This window comes from Somniosus microcephalus, unplaced genomic scaffold (assembly GCF_052327205.1).
Source record: "Somniosus microcephalus isolate GS21.2 unplaced genomic scaffold, FLI_Smic_1.0 unresolved_chr4, whole genome shotgun sequence".
Lineage (NCBI taxonomy): Eukaryota > Metazoa > Chordata > Chondrichthyes > Squaliformes > Somniosidae > Somniosus > Somniosus microcephalus.
Window position 1 is genome coordinate 11436666 of NW_028225182.1, and position 7658 is coordinate 11444323.

At 45.2% G+C, this 7658-nt stretch overlaps 1 non-coding gene across 1 annotated transcript; it reads right to left on the reverse strand.

The window, feature by feature from the left end:
- Positions 1 to 731: 731 nt before the first annotated feature.
- Positions 732 to 805, reverse strand: trnan-guu (transfer RNA asparagine (anticodon GUU)). The gene has a single exon. It is a non-coding gene; the product is annotated as a tRNA-Asn (tRNA).
- Between the last annotated feature and the right edge of the window lie 6853 nt (positions 806 to 7658).

The following is a 7658-nucleotide window of genomic DNA, read 5'->3' on the forward strand; positions in this document are numbered from 1 at the left end:
TGCCGTGTGACTCTGTGACTCTATGATTCTATTACCTGCATTTGTAGACTGCGGTTCTCTTCTGTGATGTTCTAACGACAGCTCACGGAGCAGAGTTTCCGCAGTGTAGTGGTTATCACATTCACCTAACACACGAAAGGTCCCATTAGAAACCGGGCGGAAACATTTTGTAAAATATTCCCCATTAAAATTTAATCAATATGAAAAAGTTGAAATAATTTTGTGATTAAATATTAATAAAATAAAATATCTCATAAAACACGTGTATTTTCTCTGTACAATTCTGGGCCATGAGCAGCAGTAGAATTGTATTAAATCACAATCTGTAGCCTCCTAGCCCGGCAGATCCCTCACTCTACCATTACCGTCAAACCAGGGGACCAAACCTGGTTCAGTGAGATGTGTGGAAGAGCAGGCCAGGAGCGGCACCAGGCGCACCTAAAAATGAGACCATTCCAAACTAGTGAAGCTGGATATGGAACCAAGGCGGGGCAACGCAGCTGAGATACAGATTATCCAGGATCTAATTGAATGAAGGAACAGGGCTGAGGGGCTGAAGGGCCTCCTCATGTTGCTATTCGTCTGTCACCATTAAGAAAATGTTACGAAACGGTTTTTTCGGATCCCAGTGGATGATCTCATACTCACCGACATTATAGCCAGTGCTACAGTTTATCCCATGATCTTGCAGCCAAAATGCACATTTTGAAAACCTGGAAAAGATAAAACACCGTCCCTGGGTGGGCTCGAACCACCAGCCTTTCGGTTAACAGCCGAACGCGCTAACCGATTGCGCCACAGAGACCTGTTCCAAAATTATTTACAACATATACTAAAGCCGGAGATTACCGAGATAAAACCTCAGGTCACGGAGAGCAAGATAGTAACTGTCCAAATTCTGTTTACTTGTGCAAATTAAAGAAATGTAACATTTACTGTCGGAACATGGAAATAGTCGCTGAAAGAAAATCCGTTAAACAAACTGATGTGAAAACCCGCTTTGAGCCATTAGATCGGTTCATCGACCAATGGTGACGGTGAGATATTAACATGGTGTCTGGGTTTCTCACAACTGTTGGAATCTTCCCACGAGTTCTTTTGCTGTTGTATTTGTTCATCAATGTGCAGATCAGATATACACGTGGTCGCTTCACTGTGAGCCCTGGGAACCAGATACACCAGAGCACAGGCCAATGATGGGACTCTGCCCTGTCTGCTCTATGTGGGGGTCAGTAGAAACCGAAAGAGAACAACGAACCTACCACAGCCCGTAAAGCCGAAACAGATTAGTTGGGCGAGCGTTAGATTGACCATCCCAGGTTTCGGCAAGTTTTAGTTACTTTTTGTCTCCTTCACTATAAGGGGAGCGAATCAGGAGAGATTTTTCGTACCCGAACCCGCGTTTCCTAAAGGAATGAGCGTGAAACCACATCTGAGCCGGGGATTCGGCTCCAGCCGCCGGCTTGGGGTTGGAATTCAGTCGGGGTCCCACCGGCTGTTTTTATACCGGGACTTGAGGGAGGGGCTGTTCAGCGGTGGTGCAATAATAATTTTTAGAATGAGGTTTGTTAAACTAAAGAGCTCTTTCTCTGTTACTTTTGATTTACACTCTGCCCAGTTGTATATACGAACAGTTAACAATGTTTAAGCGATGTGGTCTGTTCAATGTTTGTGCAGTAACTCGGTCACCCAGTGTGAGCCTGAACGATAATTCCCCAGCCTGGGTTCAAGACTGGTCAATGAGAGCTTTGTGGCCGGTTAGCTCAGTTGGTGTGATAAGCGTGGTGCTAATAACGCCAAACTCGCGGGTTCGATCCCCGTATAAACCATCAGGATGTTTTCATTATATTACGCAATTTCTAAATATTTTAAATACAAACTTTATAAGTAAACCAATCCACACAAAATCTCACGGGGGCTTTATTTGGATTAACATCCATTGCACCTTTACCACCGGGGCTGAGAGACACATCTTTCTGTTTATTTGTGTTTCTGGGTTTGCTGATGAACGTTGAACAGGCGGCCTGTTCCCGATAATGGTCACAAGCAGGTAAGAGACAGACAGAGCGGCTCTGACCCCGCGAGATGGGCAACAGGCTTCAGTTCAGGACAAATGCATCAATGAAATGTTCGCCGGCACCGAGAGAGACAACATCCAGAGAAAAGCACAGAAGGAAATCGATCAATCTAAAACGTTATAAATATTTCCCGTGCTTGATGTCTCTCTATTCAATCGCCAAACTTTCAGTGCCGGAGAAATAATTCCAGTTTAAATCGTTCAGTTCGAGAATGGCAGTGGAAAGAAACTCAAATGAACTGAAAACTGCCGAATCCCGGGATTGAATCCGGGACCATTATTAAATCTGTGGAGAGAAAAACAGTGTTAACGTTTCAGGTCGATGACCGTTCGTCTGACGTTAACTCTGTTTCTCTCTCTACAGATGCTGCCTGACCTGCTGAGTATTTCCAGCAGTTTCTGTTTTTATTTCAAATTTCCAGCATCCGCAGTATTTTGCTTTTGTACTTTTATAAATCTTCAAGTCGCTCCCCCCAACTGAGCTATTGCGGCTACGGAGCAACCTACCGTGCGTCATCCTCTCGGAGGGAAAGGGAAGGGTTTGTGTCCTGAACCCGCTGCGTTTACATCAGGCATCTAATTCACCTGCAGGCTGGAGGAGCAGAGGCAGCTGGAGAGAAAGAAGTGATAGGAGCAGAAGGAGAAGACATTGGAAACTGGCAGAATCTTGTGTCTGTCTGTTGTTTCAAATGATGCAGGACAGCCCTGCCTGGATTTGCAGTTTTCCCAGGAGCTGCATTGTTCGGTGCGTGCATTTTAGACATGGAAACATGTCCATCAGGAGCTTGTGGTAATATTTCACCTCACTGTACATTTCAAGTGGATGCCTACCCACACTTGGTGCTGTGGTTGCGCGAACATGTCTTTTGTTATTGTTAGTGCACAAGTGCAGTACAATGAAATGTAGGCTTGCGGCCAGAGAGTGTATGTCTTAATCTAAATGTACACTCTCGGGAGCCGCAAGCCTACATTTCGTTGTACTGCACTTGTGCACTTACAATGACAATAAAAGTTGATTTGATTTGATTTTTGATTTTGATTTGTGTTTTCACCTAAAATGTAATTTTGTACAAACAGTTTGCCTGGCGCGAAAGAGTTAAAAAAAAGGGACTTAGACTGAAATGGACGGGGTTGCTGCGGTATGTGAAATATGGTGACGATCTATGGTTATTATCCGAGGCGACGCTGCAGGATCCTTTAAAGATCACCCGCGGATCCACTGAAACTAGCCGAATGTGCAGCTTTGAGAGGGGCTTTCGGCACCGTCAGGGCAGGAAGCGGGAGTGAGGGAGGGACACTGTCATCTGTGCTGTGTTTGAGTCTGTGCAGAAATATACAGAGAAAATATACGGGTTCGTTGAGATTTTTACTTGTATTGATAATTAACCACAAAATCAGTTCTTCCATATTTTTATATTAATTCAATTTTAATGGGGAAGGTTTTCATAATGTTTCCGCCCGGTATCGAACCGGGGACTATTTCGTGCGCGAGGGGGATATGACAGCCACTACGCTACAGAAACTCTACCGCCGTTGATTATAGCAAGAGCATCACAGAAGTGAACTGTGGTTTACAAATGCAGGTCGGGATTAACTTTTGTTTTCATACACTTTATTATCTGAATTTCTTTAAACTCTGTAAAAAGATGAACAATTGTTCTAATTGACGAATCGACTTTCTGTTTCAAATTGAAGGAAATCCTAACATGGCCACCGAGTGACAGGCAAAACTTTTTTAAGTGTTTTGTCTTTTGCTTGTGATGAATTTTCACCAGATCTCATTTTACAGACGATATTTGAGGAGTTGGCTAAAAATGTTCAGTGTTTATCACACCGGGAATCTGGTGCAGCCGTTGTTCAGTTTAACAGGGACCGACAATTGTCGCCACTTTTACACAGGGGGAGAAACTCGCCCCTGGAGGTTCACCTGGAGCAAGTTCCAAAATCATTCATCCCGCGCTGGAGCGGAACCGGGGGCATTTCGCGTGTAAGTCGAGCGTGATAATTGCTACAGTCCCGAAACCTCTGCTCAGTTTGTCAGCCGCGAGTCAGAAGGATGTGTTAAGGGAGAAGGTGACCCGCTGACTCACCTCCCTCTGCACTGATTGAGATTGTGTCGCTTCTCCGTCAAACAACATCATTTCTGTCCCACACTAAAAACTCTCAATCCTTCTCCTCCGCTCGCTTTCTATTCAAGTAATTGGACAATGAATCAGTAATAAGGTTCCCTCGGGCTTTTGCTGGTGGATTTACTGATAAACCGGGGAATTGAGAGGAAACTGGAGCACAGGCAGGGTCCTTGCGACAGACCAGTCCGGCTAGCCCAGTCGGTGGAGTGTCGGATACATCATCCCCACGGCGGGGAGTTTGCGTTTTAAATTTTGGGCTGATTTTAAAGCCGATTCCCAGCTCGGTCAATGAGTGTTTCATATAAATGTTGTTCAACAAATTAAGAAAATCTCTCCTTGATTCCGGAATCTTGTCTCTCTCCAGCTGCTCGCTGCTAAAGATTGAACTGACTTTAATTTCACCTTGGCTCGGGGTCAGTGCGGCTCAGTGGGACTTCGGCCCGTCTCTCCCTTCACAACCCATCAGGGCCGAGAAAACAATGGGGAATTTTACACACGTGTTGTGTTCTGTAACTTTTTATAAACACTTCAGTGTATTTCACTCTGTGTCCAAGACTGTGAGGTCTTCCCTGGTGTGTCCACTTCCGGTGTTTATAAACACTTCAGATTTCCTGATAATGTTGTTGAATCACATTTTTTGAAAGAGTCATTGACCGAGAGGTGCCGGGGGATTTAGAGCTGGGGATCGCCGGTGAAACCAGCCCAATAATTTGAAACACAAACCGCCACTGAGATTAAGAGTCTCAGGCTCTACCGACTGAGCTAGCCGGGCCGGTCTGACCCCGCGCACTGCTTGTGTTACAAACCATGAACCAGTTTCCCCTCAATTCCCAGCTTTACCAGTAAATCGGCCAACAAAAGCCCGAGAGAACCTTATTACTGATACTTTATCCAATCACTTTAATATGTGTTTTCTGGTGAGCAACACTTCTGCCGCTGGAAAATGTTCTCCTTACTTACTTTATTAAAACTCTTCATGATGTTGAACACGTCGACAAAATCTCCCCTTATCTTCTCTGCTCTGAGGAGAACAACCTCTTCTTCTCCACTACTCCACGGGACTGAAGTCCCGCATCCGTCCTAAAGCGCAGTGCCCGAATTACACACAATACTCCAAAGGTTTGGTATAACTTCCTTCCTTTTGCCCTCTATGCCTCTGTCTGTAAAGCCCAGGATCCCGTTTTCTTTTCTAACACAAGACAAAATGCTGCGGATGCTGGAAGTTTGAAATAAAAACAGAATTTGCTGAAAAAACTCAGCAGCTGTGAATGGTAGGTCAGTTGGAAATGAAGCGAATTGGCCTCAGAAATGCTGTATAAGGGTTTCATGCTGCAATGGGGAGCATTCTGGACTTTGAATCCAGCGATCTGAGTCTCGGTGGAACCAGGTTTCTTCTTGTCCCAGCTGGGGACAAATAAAATAAATTTTCACAGCAACTGTGTGATTGGCTGCTCAGCAGCGGGAAAGTGCAGAAGCTGAAGGTGTGGATGAGAAATGGCCGGGCCAAAATGGAATGGTGGAGTTAAAATTGTCCAGGTCTTCCAATATTGCTGCTGGACGAGGTTTACAAGTAGCCTTGAGAGGACAGTGATGTATCGCCATTGCGGGGCTGGTCCCCGACACAAACTCCGTTCCCGAGCCACCGACTTCATCCCAATCCCTGGCCACTGAGACTGAACCAGACAGCTTGCAACCTTTGTATTTGACCCCGAGATGAGCTTCTGCCCAAGACGGTCTACTTCCACCTCCGTAACATCGCCCGACTCCGCCTCTGCCTCAGCTGATCTGCTGCTGAAACCCTCATCCTTGCCTTTGTCACCTCCAGACTTGACGATTCTAATGTACTCCTGGAAGGCCTCCCATCTTCCTCCCTCCATAAGCTTCAGCTCATCCAATCCTCTGCTGCCCGTATCCTAACTCGCACCATGTCCCGTTCACCCATCACCCCGGGTCTCACTCACCTACATTGGCTCCCAATCAGGCGATGATTCAGTTTTCAAATTCTCGTCCTTGTTTTCAAATCCCTCCATGGACTCGCCTCCCCCTATCTCTGTAACCTTCTCCAGCCCTACACCCTCTGTGATCTCTGCACTCCTCCAATTCTGGGCTCTTACACATCCCCGATTTTAATCCTTCCACCATCTGCCGTGGTGGGATTGTGAGCTCAGGTCTCCAGATCATCATGAAGTCTGCGGCTGAGGAACAGTTTGTGGCGGGACCAGCACTGCAATGGCGATTCATCGCTGCCCCCTCAAGGCAAACCTCTCCACCAGCAAGCACTGGACAATTTTCTCCCCACCATTCCAATTTTCCTCTGGAATACTGGTCGATTAACAAACTCACTGTGCCACCCTACCTCATAAATAATTGATTGAAGATTCGTTAATAAGCAGCGCAGTCTGAACCAGGATCTGTTAGAGCAGTGAATTCAATGTCAAATCAGGCACAGAAAGCGAAATAAAGAGAGGGAAATAAAGGTTGGATTCAGAGAGAGAGAGAAAAAAATAGAAGAATGTAAAAACATTTTAATTATATAAAAAATATTCAACAACAATTTATACGTGAAGGAATGAGATTCCACACTAATAAAATATATTTTCAGTGCCAGAGAGGTTATTTGGCAGTAATTAAGACTGTTAAAATGGGGACTTAGACTGAACTGGTCGGAGTTGCGGCGTTGTGTGAAATATGGTGACGATCTATCATTATTAGCAGAGGCGACGCTGTAGGATCCTTTAAAGGTTTCCCGCGGATCCACTGAAACCAGTCGAATGTGCAGCTTTGAGAGGGGCTTTCTGCACCATCAGGGCAGGAAACGGGAGTGAGGGAGGGACACTCTCGGTATCTGTGCTGAGTTTGAGACTGTGAAGAATGGTGTGGGCTCTATGAAATATTTTATTTTATTGATATTTCATTACAATATGAATTCTTCCATTTTCATATTTATTCAATTTTAATGGGGAAGGTTTACATTCCAGTTTTGAACCGGGCACCATTCATCGAACATAATGCTTGCGCCAGGGATTGAATCGGCGACTTTGCACTTGTGAGGTGAACGTGATAACCACTACAATATGGAAACCTCTGTTTAGCTAAATATCCAGAAAGAACTGTTCATCGAGAAGGTGAAATGCTGGATCCCAGATTCTGGATTCATTACCTTTCAGTAACATTTCTCTGACCGAAACTGCACAAGTCAAAAATGTTCCTTTCAAAGTCATTAAACTCTCGAATTTCCGCGTCACCCCCGAATCTTCTGAATTAGATGCCTCCAGTTTTTCCACTCAATCAATGTCCCTTTGCAACTCCCTGTTCCCATCCACACTAATTACTGTGCCACTGTTGATCAGTGATAATAGATAGTCAAAGTGATCAGGCCATGCGAGCTCAGTCGGTAGCAGGCTCCTGGGTTCGTGCCCACGTTGGTTGAAGGTTTTTGTTAAACTTTTTGT